We start from the raw sequence: 14,100 nt of genomic DNA, 5'->3' as shown, positions 1-14,100 counted from the left end.
ACTCAGTGGAAAATCAAAGATGTGCTTAATGAAAACATTTGACAGCTTGCTTTAGCAAGCACGCCTGAACAGGGACTTGACCCCTGGACCCTCAGATTAAAAGTCTGATGTTCTACCGACTGAGCTATCCAGGCTTGGAAACCTGTAGTTTTAGCTTTTCTAAGCGTCTCTACAAACAATATGGAGGTAAAGAAATAAAAGCTTTGGTGGAAAATTAAAAATTGTGCTCAAAATCTGCTTTACAGACATAGAAGGGTTGTTTCTGCAAAACCAAAGATGTTCTCAAGCTGCTTCTATACCCTCGGTTTTGCACAGTAGAACACGGCACTGAAGATGCAAAGACTCAGTGGAAAATCAAAGATGTGCTCAATTAAGACATTTGACAGCTTGCTTTAGCAAGCACGCCTGAACAGGGACTTGAACCCTGGAACCTCAGATTAAAAGTCTGATGCTCTACCGACTGAGCTATTCAGGCTCTAAAATCCATATTTGTAGCTCTTCTAAGCGTCAAAAGATACAATATGGAGGTAAAGAAACAAAGCTTTGGTGGAAAATCAAAAATGTGCTCAAAATCTGCTAAACAGACATAGAAGGGTTGTTTCTGCAAAGCCAAAGATGTTCTCAAGCTTCTATACCCTCAGTTTTGCACAGTAGAACACGGCACTGAAGATGCAAAGACTCAGTGGAAAATCAAAGATGTGCTTAATAAAAACATTTGAGAGCTTGCTTTACCAAGCACGCCTGAACAGGGACCCTCAGATTAAAAGTCTGATGCTCTACCGACTAAGCTATCCAGGCTCGGAAACCTGTAGTTTTATCTCTTCTAAGCGTCTCTACAAACAATATGGAGGTAAAGAAATAAAAGCTTTGGTGGAAAATCAAAAATGTGCTCAAAATTTGCTAAACAGACATAGAAGGGTTGTTTCTGCAAAAAACAAAGATTTTCTCAAGCTGCTTCTATACCCTCAGTTTTGCACAGTAGAACACGACAATAAAGAAGCAAATACTCAGTGGAAAATCAAAGATGTGCTCAATAAAGACATTTGACAGCTTGCTTTAGCAAGTACACCTGAACAGGGAGTTGAACCCTGGACCCTCAGATTAAAAGTCTGATGCTCTACCGACTGAGCTATCCAGGCTCTGAAAAATGCTCTTTTTAGCTCCTCTAAGCGTCTTTACATAAAATATGGAGGTAAAGAAACAAAGCTTTGGTGGAAAATCAAAAATGTGCTCAAAATCTGCTAAACAGACATAGAAGGGTTGTTTCTGCAAAAACCAAAGATGTTCTCAAGCTGCTTCTATACCCTTGGTTTTGCACAGTAGAACACGGCACTGAAGATGCAAAGACTCAGTTGAAAATCAAAGATGTGCTCAATAAAGACATTTGACAGCTTGCTTTAGCAAGCACACCTGAACAGGGACTTGAACCCTGGACCCTCAGATTAAAAGTCTGATGCTCTACCGACTGAGCTATCCAGGCTTGGAAAACTGTAGTTTTAGCTTTTCTAAGCGTCTCTACAAACAATATGGAGGTAAAGAAATAAAAGCTTTGGTGGAAAATTAAAAATTGTGCTCAAAATCTGCTAAACAGACAGAGAAGGGTTGTTTCTGCAAAACCAAAGATGTTCTCAAGCTTCTATACCCTCAGTTTTGCACAGTAGAACACGGCACTGAAGATGCAGAGACTCAGTGGGAAATCAAAGATGTGCTCAATAAAGACATTTGACAGCTTGCTTTAGCAAGTATGCCTGAACATGGACTTAAACCCTTGACCATCAGATTAAATGTCTGATGCTCTACTGACTGAGCTATCCAGGCTCTGAAGAATGCTCTTCTTAGCTCCTCTAAGCGTCTTAACATAAAATATGGAGGCAAAGAAACAAAGCTTTGGTGGAAAATTAAAAATTGTGCTCAAAATCTGCTAAACAGACATAGAAGGGTTGTTTCTGCAAAACCAAAGATGTTCTCAAGCTTCTATACCCTCAGTTTTGCACAGTAGAACACGGCACTGAAGATGCAAAGACTCAGTGGAAAATCAAAGATGTGCTTAATAAAAGCATTTGACAGCTTGCTTTAGCAAGCACGCCGACACAGGGACTTGAACCCTGGACCCTCAGATTAAAAGTCTGATGCTCTACCGACTGAGCTATCCAGGCTCAGAAACCTGTACTTTTATCTCTTCTAAGCGTCTCTACAAACAATATGGAGGTAAAGAAATAAAAGCTTTGGTGGAAAATCAACAATGTGCCCAAAATCTGCTTTACAGACATAGAAGGGTTGTTTCTGCAAAACCAAAGATGTTCTCAAGCTGTTTCTATACCCTCAGTTTTGCACAGTAGAACACGACAATAAAGAAGCAAATACTCAGTGGAAAATCAAAGATGTGCTCAATAAAGACATTTGACAGCTTGCTTTAGCAAGTACACCTGAACAGTGAGTTGAACCCTGGACCCTCAGATTAAAAGTCTGATGCTCTACCGACTGAGCTATCCAGGCTCTGAAAAATGCTCTTTTTAGCTCCTCTAAGCGTCTTTACATAAAATATGGAGGTAAAGAAACAAAGCTTTGGTGGAAAATCAAAAATGTGCTCAAAATCTGCTAAACAGACATAGAAGGGTTGTTTCTGCAAAAACCAAAGATGTTCTCAAGCTGCTTCTATACCCTTGGTTTTGCACAGTAGAACACGGCACTGAAGATGCAAAGACTCAGTGGAAAATCAAAGATGTACTTAATAAAAGCATTTGACAGCTTGCTTTAGCAAGCACGCCGGAACAGGGACTTGAACCCTGGACCCTCAGATTAAAAGTCTGATGCTCTACCGACTGAGCTATCCAGGCTCAGAAACCTGTACTTTTATCTCTTCTAAGCGTCTCTACAAACAATATGGAGGTAAAGAAATAAAAGCTTTGGTGGAAAATCAACAATGTGCCCAAAATCTGCTTTACAGACATAGAAGGGTTGTTTCTGCAAAACCAAAGATGTTCTCAAGCTGTTTCTATACCCTCAGTTTTGCACAGTAGAACACGGCACTGAAGATGCAAAGACTCAGTGGAAAATCAAAGATGTGCTTAATGAAAACATTTGACAGCTTGCTTTAGCAAGCACGCGTGAACAGGGACTTGACCCCTGGACCCTCAGATTAAAAGTCTGATGTTCTACCGACTGAACTATCCAGGCTTGGAAAACTGTAGTTTTAGCTTCTCTAAGCGTCTCTACAAACAATGTGGAGGTAAAGAAATAAAAGCTTTGGTGGAAAATTAAAAATTGTGCTCAAAATCTGCTTTACAGACATAGAAGGGTTGTTTCTGCAAAACCAAAGATGTTCTCAAGCTGCTTCTATACCCTTGGTTTTGCACAGTAGAACACGGCACTGAAGATGCAAAGACTCAGTGGAAAATCAAAGATGTGCTTAATAAAAACATTTGAGAGCTTGCTTTACCAAGCACGCCTGAACAGGGACCCTCAGATTAAAAGTCTGATGCTCTACCGACTGAGCTATCCAGGCTCGGAAACCTGTAGTTTTATCTCTTCTAAGCGTCTCTACAAACAATATGGAGGTAAAGAAATAAAAGCTTTGGTGGAAAATCAAAAACTGTGCTCAAAATCTGCTAAACAGACATAGAAGGGTTGTTTCTGCAATAAGCAAAGATGTTCTCAAGCTGCTTCTATACCCTCAGTTTTGCACAGTAGAACACGGCACTGAAGATGCAAAGACTCAGTGGAAAATCAAAGATGTGCTCAATAAAGACATTTGACAGCTTGCTTTCAAGCACGCCTGAACAGGGACCCTCAGATTAAAAGTCTGATGCTCTACCGACTGAGCTATCCAGGCTTGGAAACCTCAAGTTTTAGCTCTTCTAAGCGTCTCTACAAACAATATAGAGGTAAAGAAATAAAAGCTTTGGTGGAAAATCAAAAATGTGCTCAAAATCTGCTAAACAGACATAGAAGGGTTGTTTCTGCAAAGCCAAAGATGTTCTCAAGCTTCTATACCCTCAGTTTTGCACAGTAGAACACGGCACTGAAGATGCAAAGACTCAGTGGAAAATCAAAGATGTGCTTAATAAAAACATTTGAGAGCTTGCTTTACCAAGCACGCCTGAACAGGGACCCTCAGATTAAAAGTCTGATGCTCTACCGACTGAGCTATCCAGGCTCAGAAACCTGTAGTTTTATCTCTTCTAAGCGTCTCTACAAACAATATGGAGGTAAAGAAATAAAAGCTTTGGTGGAAAATCAAAAATGTGCTCAAAATTTGCTAAACAGACATAGAAGGGTTGTTTCTGCAAAAAACAAAGATTTTCTCAAGCTGCTTCTATACCCTCAGTTTTGCACAGTAGAACACGACAATAAAGAAGCAAATACTCAGTGGAAAATCAAAGATGTGCTCAATAAAGCCATTTGACAGCTTGCTTTAGCAAGTACACCTGAACAGTGAGTTGAACCCTGGACCCTCAGATTAAAAGTCTGATGCTCTACCGACTGAGCTATCCAGGCTCTGAAAAATGCTCTTTTTAGCTCCTCTAAGCGTCTTTACATAAAATATGGAGGTAAAGAAACAAAGCTTTGGTGGAAAATCAAAAATGTGCTCAAAATCTGCTAAACAGACATAGAAGGGTTGTTTCTGCAAAAACCAAAGATGTTCTCAAGCTGCTTCTATACCCTTGGTTTTGCACAGTAGAACACGGCACTGAAGATGCAAAGACTCAGTGGAAAATCAAAGATGTACTTAATAAAAGCATTTGACAGCTTGCTTTAGCAAGCACGCCGGAACAGGGACTTGAACCCTGGACCCTCAGATTAAAAGTCTGATGCTCTACCGACTGAGCTATCCAGGCTCAGAAACCTGTACTTTTATCTCTTCTAAGCGTCTCTACAAACAATATGGAGGTAAAGAAATAAAAGCTTTGGTGGAAAATCAACAATGTGCCCAAAATCTACTTTACAGACATAGAAGGGTTGTTTCTGCAAAACCAAAGATGTTCTCAAGCTGTTTCTATACCCTCAGTTTTGCACAGTAGAACACGGCACTGAAGATGCAAAGACTCAGTGGAAAATCAAAGATGTGCTTAATGAAAACATTTGACAGCTTGCTTTAGCAAGCACGCGTGAACAGAGACTTGACCCCTGGACCCTCAGATTAAAAGTCTGATGTTCTACCGACTGAACTATCCAGGCTTGGAAAACTGTAGTTTTAGCTTTTCTAAGCGTCTCTACAAACAATGTGGAGGTAAAGAAATAAAAGCTTTGGTGGAAAATTAAAAATTGTGCTCAAAATCTGCTTTACAGACATAGAAGGGTTGTTTCTGCAAAACCAAAGATGTTCTCAAGCTGCTTCTATACCCTTGGTTTTGCACAGTAGAACACGGCACTGAAGATGCAAAGACTCAGTGGAAAATCAAAGATGTGCTTAATAAAAACATTTGAGAGCTTGCTTTACCAAGCACGCCTGAACAGGGACCCTCAGATTAAAAGTCTGATGCTCTACCGACTGAGCTATCCAGGCTCGGAAACCTGTAGTTTTATCTCTTCTAAGCGTCTCTACAAACAATATGGAGGTAAAGAAATAAAAGCTTTGGTGGAAAATCAAAAACTGTGCTCAAAATCTGCTAAACAGACATAGAAGGGTTGTTTCTGCAATAAGCAAAGATGTTCTCAAGCTGCTTCTATACCCTCAGTTTTGCACAGTAGAACACGGCACTGAAGATGCAAAGACTCAGTGGAAAATCAAAGATGTGCTCAATAAAGACATTTGACAGCTTGCTTTCAAGCACGCCTGAACAGGGACCCTCAGATTAAAAGTCTGATGCTCTACCGACTGAGCTATCCAGGCTTGGAAACCTCAAGTTTTAGCTCTTCTAAGCGTCTCTACAAACAATATAGAGGTAAAGAAATAAAAGCTTTGGTGGAAAAATCAAAAATGTGCTCAAAATCTGCTAAACAGACATAGAAGGGTTGTTTCCACAAAAACCAAAGATGTTCTCAAGCTGCTTCTATACCCTTGGTTTTGCACAGTAGAATACGACAATAAAGAAGCAAAGACTCAGTGGAAAATCAAAGATGTGCTCAATAAAGACATTTGACAGCTTGCTTTAGCTAGTACACCTGAACAGGGACCTGAACCCTGGACCCTCAGATTAAAAGTCTGATGCTCTACTGACTGAGCTATGCTGGCTCTGAAAAATGCTCTTCTTAGCTCCTCTAAGCGTCTCAACATAAAATATGGAGGTAAAGAAACAAAACTTTGGTGGAAAATCAAAAATGTGCCCAAAATCTGTTAAACAGACATAGAAGGGTTGTTTCCACAAAAACCAAAGATGTTCTCAAGCTGCTTCTAAACCCTCAGTTTTGCACAGTAGAACACGGCACTGAAGATGCAAAGACTCAGTGGAAAATCAAAGATGTGCTTAAAGGGGTTGTCCCGAGGCAGCAAGTGGGTCTATACACTTCTGTATGGCCATAATAATGCACTTTGTAATGTACATTGTGCATTAATTATGAGCCATACAGAAGTTATAAAAAGTTTTATACTTACCTGCTCCGTTGCTAGCGTCCTCGTTCCCATGGTGCCGACTAATTTTCGCCCTCCGATGGCCAAATTAGCCGCGCTTGCGCAGTCCGGGTCTTCTGCTTTCTTCTATGGAGCCGCTCGTGCCAGAGAGCGGCTCCGTGTAGCTCCGCCCCGTCACGTGCCGATTCCAGCCAATCAGGAGGCTGGAATCGGCAGTGGACCGCACAGAAGAGCTGCGGTCCACGAAGGTAGAAGATCCCGGCGGCCATCTTCAGCGGTAAGTATTGAAGTCACCGGACCGCCGGGATTCAGGTAAGCGCTGTGCGGGTGGTTTTTTTAACCCCTGCATCGGGGTTGTCTCGCGCCGAACGGGGGGGGGGGGTTTAAAAAAAAAAAAACCCGTTTCGACGCGGGACATCTCCTTTAATGAAAACATTTGACAGCTTGCTTTAGCAAGCACGCCTGAACAGGGACTTGACCCCTGGACCCTCAGATTAAAAGTCTGATGTTCTACCGACTGAGCTATCCAGGGTTGGAAACCTGTAGTTTTAGCTTTTCTAAGCGTCTCTACAAACAATATGGAGGTAAAGAAATAAAAGCTTTGGTGGAAAATTAAAAATTGTGCTCAAAATCTGCTTTACAGACATAGAAGGGTTGTTTCTGCAAAACCAAAGATGTTCTCAAGCTGCTTCTATACCCTCGGTTTTGCACAGTAGAACACGGCACTGAAGATGCAAAGACTCAGTGGAAAATCAAAGATGTGCTCAATTAAGACATTTGACAGCTTGCTTTAGCAAGCACGCCTGAACAGGGACTTGAACCCTGGAACCTCAGATTAAAAGTCTGATGCTCTACCGACTGAGCTATTCAGGCTCTAAAATCCATATTTGTAGCTCTTCTAAGCGTCAAAAGATACAATATGGAGGTAAAGAAACAAAGCTTTGGTGGAAAATCAAAAATGTGCTCAAAATCTGCTAAACAGACATAGAAGGGTTGTTTCTGCAAAGCCAAAGATGTTCTCAAGCTTCTATACCCTCAGTTTTGCACAGTAGAACACGGCACTGAAGATGCAAAGACTCAGTGGAAAATCAAAGATGTGCTTAATAAAAACATTTGAGAGCTTGCTTTACCAAGCACGCCTGAACAGGGACCCTCAGATTAAAAGTCTGATGCTCTACCGACTGAGCTATCCAGGCTCAGAAACCCGTAGTTTTATCTCTTCTAAGCGTCTCTACAAACAATATGGAGGTAAAGAAATAAAAGCTTTGGTGGAAAATCAAAAATGTGCTCAAAATTTGCTAAACAGACATAGAAGGGTTGTTTCTGCAAAAAACAAAGATTTTCTCAAGCTGCTTCTATACCCTCAGTTTTGCACAGTAGAACACGACAATAAAGAAGCAAATACTCAGTGGAAAATCAAAGATGTGCTCAATAAAGACATTTGACAGCTTGCTTTAGCAAGTACACCTGAACAGGGACTTGAACCCTGGACCCTCAGATTAAAAGTCTGATGCTCTACCGACTGAGCTATCCAGGCTCTGAAAAATGCTCTTTTTAGCTCCTCTAAGCGTCTTTACATAAAATATGGAGGTAAAGAAACAAAGCTTTGGTGGAAAATCAAAAATGTGCTCAAAATCTGCTAAACAGACATAGAAGGGTTGTTTCTGCAAAAACCAAAGATGTTCTCAAGCTGCTTCTATACCCTTGGTTTTGCACAGTAGAACACGGCACTGAAGATGCAAAGACTCAGTGGAAAATCAAAGATGTACTTAATAAAAGCATTTGACAGCTTGCTTTAGCAAGCACGCCGGAACAGGGACTTGAACCCTGGACCCTCAGATTAAAAGTCTGATGCTCTACCGACTGAGCTATCCAGGCTCAGAAACCTGTACTTTTATCTCTTCTAAGCGTCTCTACAAACAATCTGGAGGTAAAGAAATAAAAGCTTTGGTGGAAAATCAACAATGTGCCCAAAATCTGCTTTACAGACATAGAAGGGTTGTTTCTGCAAAACCAAAGATGTTCTCAAGCTGTTTCTATACCCTCAGTTTTGCACAGTAGAACACGGCACTGAAGATGCAAAGACTCAGTGGAAAATCAAAGATGTGCTTAATGAAAACATTTGACAGCTTGCTTTAGCAAGCACGCCTGAACAGGGACTTGACCCCTGGACCGTCAGATTAAAAGTCTGATGTTCTACCGACTGAACTATCCAGGCTTGAAAAACTGTAGTTTTAGCTTTTCTAAGCGTCTCTACAAACAATGTGGAGGTAAAGAAATAAAAGCTTTGGTGGAAAATAAAAAATTGTGCTCAAAATCTGCTTTACAGACATAGAAGGGTTGTTTCTGCAAAACCAAAGATGTTCTCAAGCTGCTTCTATACCCTTGGTTTTGCACAGTAGAACACGGCACTGAAGATGCAAAGACTCAGTGGAAAATCAAAGATGTGCTTAATAAAAACATTTGAGAGCTTGCTTTACCAAGCACGCCTGAACAGGGACCCTCAGATTAAAAGTCTGATGCTCTACCGACTGAGCTATCCAGGCTCGGAAACCTGTAGTTTTATCTCTTCTAAGCGTCTCTACAAACAATATGGAGGTAAAGAAATAAAAGCTTTGGTGGAAAATCAACAATGTGCCCAAAATCTGCTTTACAGACATAGAAGGGTTGTTTCTGCAAAACCAAAGATGTTCTCAAGCTGTTTCTATACCCTCAGTTTTGCACAGTAGAACACGGCACTGAAGATGCAAAGACTCAGTGGGAAATGAAAGATATGCTCAATAAAGACATTTGACAGCTTGCTTTAGCAAGCACGCCTGAACAGTGACTTGAACTCTGGACCCTCAGATTAAAACTCTGATGCTCTACCGACTGAGCTATCCAGGCTCTGAAAAATACTCTTCTTAGCTCCTCTAAGCGTCTCAACATAAAATATGGAGGTAAAGAAACAAAACTTTGGTGGAAAATCAAAAATGTGCCCAAAATCTGTTAAACAGACATAGAAGGGTTGTTTCCACAAAAACCAAAGATGTTCTCAAGCTGCTTCTAAACCCTCAGTTTTGCACAGTAGAACACGGCACTGAAGATGCAAAGACTCAGTGGAAAATCAAAGATGTGCTTAATGAAAACATTTGACAGCTTGCTTTAGCAAGCACGCCTGAACAGGGACTTGACCCCTGGACCCTCAGATTAAAAGTCTGATGTTCTACCGACTGAGCTATCCAGGCTTGGAAACCTGTAGTTTTAGCTTTTCTAAGCGTCTCTACAAACAATATGGAGGTAAAGAAATAAAAGCTTTGGTGGAAAATTAAAAATTGTGCTCAAAATCTGCTTTACAGACATAGAAGGGTTGTTTCTGCAAAACCAAAGATGTTCTCAAGCTGCTTCTATACCCTCGGTTTTGCACAGTAGAACACGGCACTGAAGATGCAAAGACTCAGTGGAAAATCAAAGATGTGCTCAATTAAGACATTTGACAGCTTGCTTTAGCAAGCACGCCTGAACAGGGACTTGAACCCTGGAACCTCAGATTAAAAGTCTGATGCTCTACCGACTGAGCTATTCAGGCTCTAAAATCCATATTTCTAGCTCTTCTAAGCGTCAAAAGATACAATATGGAGGTAAAGAAACAAAGCTTTGGTGGAAAATCAAAAATGTGCTCAAAATCTGCTAAACAGACATAGAAGGGTTGTTTCTGCAAAGCCAAAGATGTTCTCAAGCTTCTATACCCTCAGTTTTGCACAGTAGAACACGGCACTGAAGATGCAAAGACTCAGTGGAAAATCAAAGATGTGCTTAATAAAAACATTTGAGAGCTTGCTTTACCAAGCACGCCTGAACAGGGACCCTCAGATTAAAAGTCTGATGCTCTACCGACTGAGCTATCCAGGCTCAGAAACCTGTAGTTTTATCTCTTCTAAGCGTCTCTACAAACAATATGGAGGTAAAGAAATAAAAGCTTTGGTGGAAAATCAAAAATGTGCTCAAAATTTGCTAAACAGACATAGAAGGGTTGTTTCTGCAAAAAACAAAGATTTTCTCAAGCTGCTTCTATACCCTCAGTTTTGCACAGTAGAACACGACAATAAAGAAGCAAATACTCAGTGGAAAATCAAAGATGTGCTCAATAAAGACATTTGACAGCTTGCTTTAGCAAGTACACCTGAACAGTGAGTTGAACCCTGGACCCTCAGATTAAAAGTCTGATGCTCTACCGACTGAGCTATCCAGGCTCTGAAAAATGCTCTTTTTAGCTCCTCTAAGCGTCTTTACATAAAATATGGAGGTAAAGAAACAAAGCTTTGGTGGAAAATCAAAAATGTGCTCAAAATCTGCTAAACAGACATAGAAGGGTTGTTTCTGCAAAAACCAAAGATGTTCTCAAGCTGCTTCTATACCCTTGGTTTTGCACAGTAGAACACGGCACTGAAGATGCAAAGACTCAGTGGAAAATCAAAGATGTACTTAATAAAAGCATTTGACAGCTTGCTTTACCAAGCACGCCTGAACAGGGACCCTCAGATTAAAAGTCTGATGCTCTACCGACTGAGCTATCCAGGCTCGGAAACCTGTAGTTTTATCTCTTCTAAGCGTCTCTACAAACAATATGGAGGTAAAGAAATAAAAGCTTTGGTGGAAAATCAAAAACTGTGCTCAAAATCTGCTAAACAGACATAGAAGGGTTGTTTCTGCAATAAGCAAAGATGTTCTCAAGCTGCTTCTATACCCTCAGTTTTGCACAGTAGAACACGGCACTGAAGATGCAAAGACTCAGTGGAAAATCAAAGATGTGCTCAATAAAGACATTTGACAGCTTGCTTTCAAGCACGCCTGAACAGGGACCCTCAGATTAAAAGTCTGATGCTCTACCGACTGAGCTATCCAGGCTTGGAAACCTCAAGTTTTAGCTCTTCTAAGCGTCTCTACAAACAATATAGAGGTAAAGAAATAAAAGCTTTGGTGGAAAAATCAAAAATGTGCTCAAAATCTGCTAAACAGACATAGAAGGGTTGTTTCCACAAAAACCAAAGATGTTCTCAAGCTGCTTCTATACCCTTGGTTTTGCACAGTAGAATACGACAATAAAGAAGCAAAGACTCAGTGGAAAATCAAAGATGTGCTCAATAAAGACATTTGACAGCTTGCTTTAGCTAGTACACCTGAACAGGGACCTGAACCCTGGACCCTCAGATTAAAAGTCTGATGCTCTACTGACTGAGCTATGCTGGCTCTGAAAAATGCTCTTCTTAGCTCCTCTAAGCGTCTCAACATAAAATATGGAGGTAAAGAAACAAAACTTTGGTGGAAAATCAAAAATGTGCCCAAAATCTGTTAAACAGACATAGAAGGGTTGTTTCCACAAAAACCAAAGATGTTCTCAAGCTGCTTCTAAACCCTCAGTTTTGCACAGTAGAACACGGCACTGAAGATGCAAAGACTCAGTGGAAAATCAAAGATGTGCTTAATAAAAACATTTGACAGCTTGCTTTAGCAAGCACGCCTGAACAGGGACTTGACCCCTGGACCCTCAGATTAAAAGTCTGATGTTCTACCGACTGAGCTATCCAGGCTTGGAAACCTGTAGTTTTAGCTTTTCTAAGCGTCTCTACAAACAATATGGAGGTAAAGAAATAAAAGCTTTGGTGGAAAATTAAAAATTGTGCTCAAAATCTGCTTTACAGACATAGAAGGGTTGTTTCTGCAAAGCCAAAGATGTTCTCAAGCTGCTTCTATACCCTCGGTTTTGCACAGTAGAACACGGCACTGAAGATGCAAAGACTCAGTGGAAAATCAAAGATGTGCTCAATTAAGACATTTGACAGCTTGCTTTAGCAAGCACGCCTGAACAGGGACTTGAACCCTGGAACCTCAGATTAAAAGTCTGATGCTCTACCGACTGAGCTATTCAGGCTCTAAAAGCCATATTTGTAGCTCTTCGAAGCGTCAAAAGATACAATATGGAGGTAAAGAAACAAAGCTTTGGTGGAAAATCAAAAATGTGCTCAAAATCTGCTAAACAGACATAGAAGGGTTGTTTCTGCAAAGCCAAAGATGTTCTCAAGCTTCTATACCCTCAGTTTTGCACAGTAGAACACGGCACTGAAGATGCAAAGACTCAGTGGAAAATCAAAGATGTGCTCAATAAAGACATTTGACAGCTTGCTTTAGCAAGTACACCTGAACAGTGAGTTGAACCCTGGACCCTCAGATTAAAAGTCTGATGCTCTACCGACTGAGCTATCCAGGCTCTGAAAAATGCTCTTTTTAGCTCCTCTAAGTGTCTTTACATAAAATATGGAGGTAAAGAAACAAAGCTTTGGTGGAAAATCAAAAATGTGCTCAAAATCTGCTAAACAGACATAGAAGGGTTGTTTCTGCAAAGCCAAAGATGTTCTCAAGCAGCTTCTATACCCTCAGTTTTGCACAGTAGAACACGGCACTGAAGATGCAAAGACTCAGTGGAAAATCAAAGATGTGCTCAATAAAGACATTTGACAGCTTGCTTTAGCAAGCACGCCTGAACAGGGACTTGAACCCTGGACCCTCAGATTAAAAGTCTGATGCTCTACCGACTGAGCTATCCAGGCTTGGAAAACTGTAGTTTTAGCTTTTCTAAGCGTCTCTACAAACAATATGGAGGTAAAGAAATAAAAGCTTTGGTGGAAAATTAAAAATTGTGCTCAAAATCTGCTAAACAGACATAGAAGGGTTGTTTCTGCAAAATCAAAGATGTTCTCAAGCTTCTATACCCTCAGTTTTGCACAGTAGAACACGGCACTGAAGATGCAAAGATTCAGTGGGAAATCAAAGATGTGCTCAATAAAGACATTTGACAGCTTGCTTTAGCAAGTATGCCTGAACATGGACTTAAACCCTTGACCATCAGATTAAATGTCTGATGCTCTACTGACTGAGCTATCCAGGCTCTGAAGAATGCTCTTCTTAGCTCCTCTAAGCGTCTTAACATAAAATATGGAGGCAAAGAAACAAAGCTTTGGTGGAAAATCAAAAATGTGCTCAAAATCTGCTAAACAGACATAGAAGGGTTGTTTCTGCAAACCCAAAGATGTTCTCAAGCTTCTATACCCTCAGTTTTGCACAGTAGAACACGGCACTGAAGATGCAAAGACTCAGTGGAAAATCAAAGATGTGCTTAATAAAAGCATTTGACAGCTTGCTTTAGCAAGCACGCCGGAACAGGGACTTGAACCCTGGACCCTCAGATTAAAAGTCTGATGCGCTACCGACTGAGCTATCCAGGCTCAGAAACCTGTACTTTTATCTCTTCTAAGCGTCTCTACAAACAATATGGAGGTAAAGAAATAAAAGCTTTGGTGGAAAATCAACAATGTGCCCAAAATCTGCTTTACAGACATAGAAGGGTTGTTTCTGCAAAACCAAAGATGTTCTCAAGCTGTTTCTATACCCTCAGTTTTGCACAGTAGAACACGGCACTGAAGATGCAAAGACTCAGTGGGAAATCAAAGATGTGCTTAATGAAAACATTTGACAGCTTGCTTTAGCAAGCACGCCTGAACAGGGACTTGACCCCTGGACCCTCAGATTAAAAGTCTGATGTTCTACCGACT

This window comes from Eleutherodactylus coqui, chromosome 7, assembly GCF_035609145.1.
Source record: "Eleutherodactylus coqui strain aEleCoq1 chromosome 7, aEleCoq1.hap1, whole genome shotgun sequence".
Classification (NCBI taxonomy): Eukaryota; Metazoa; Chordata; class Amphibia; order Anura; family Eleutherodactylidae; genus Eleutherodactylus; species Eleutherodactylus coqui.
The sequence above is the reverse complement of the archived record's forward strand: the minus strand, read 5'-3'. Positions refer to the sequence as shown.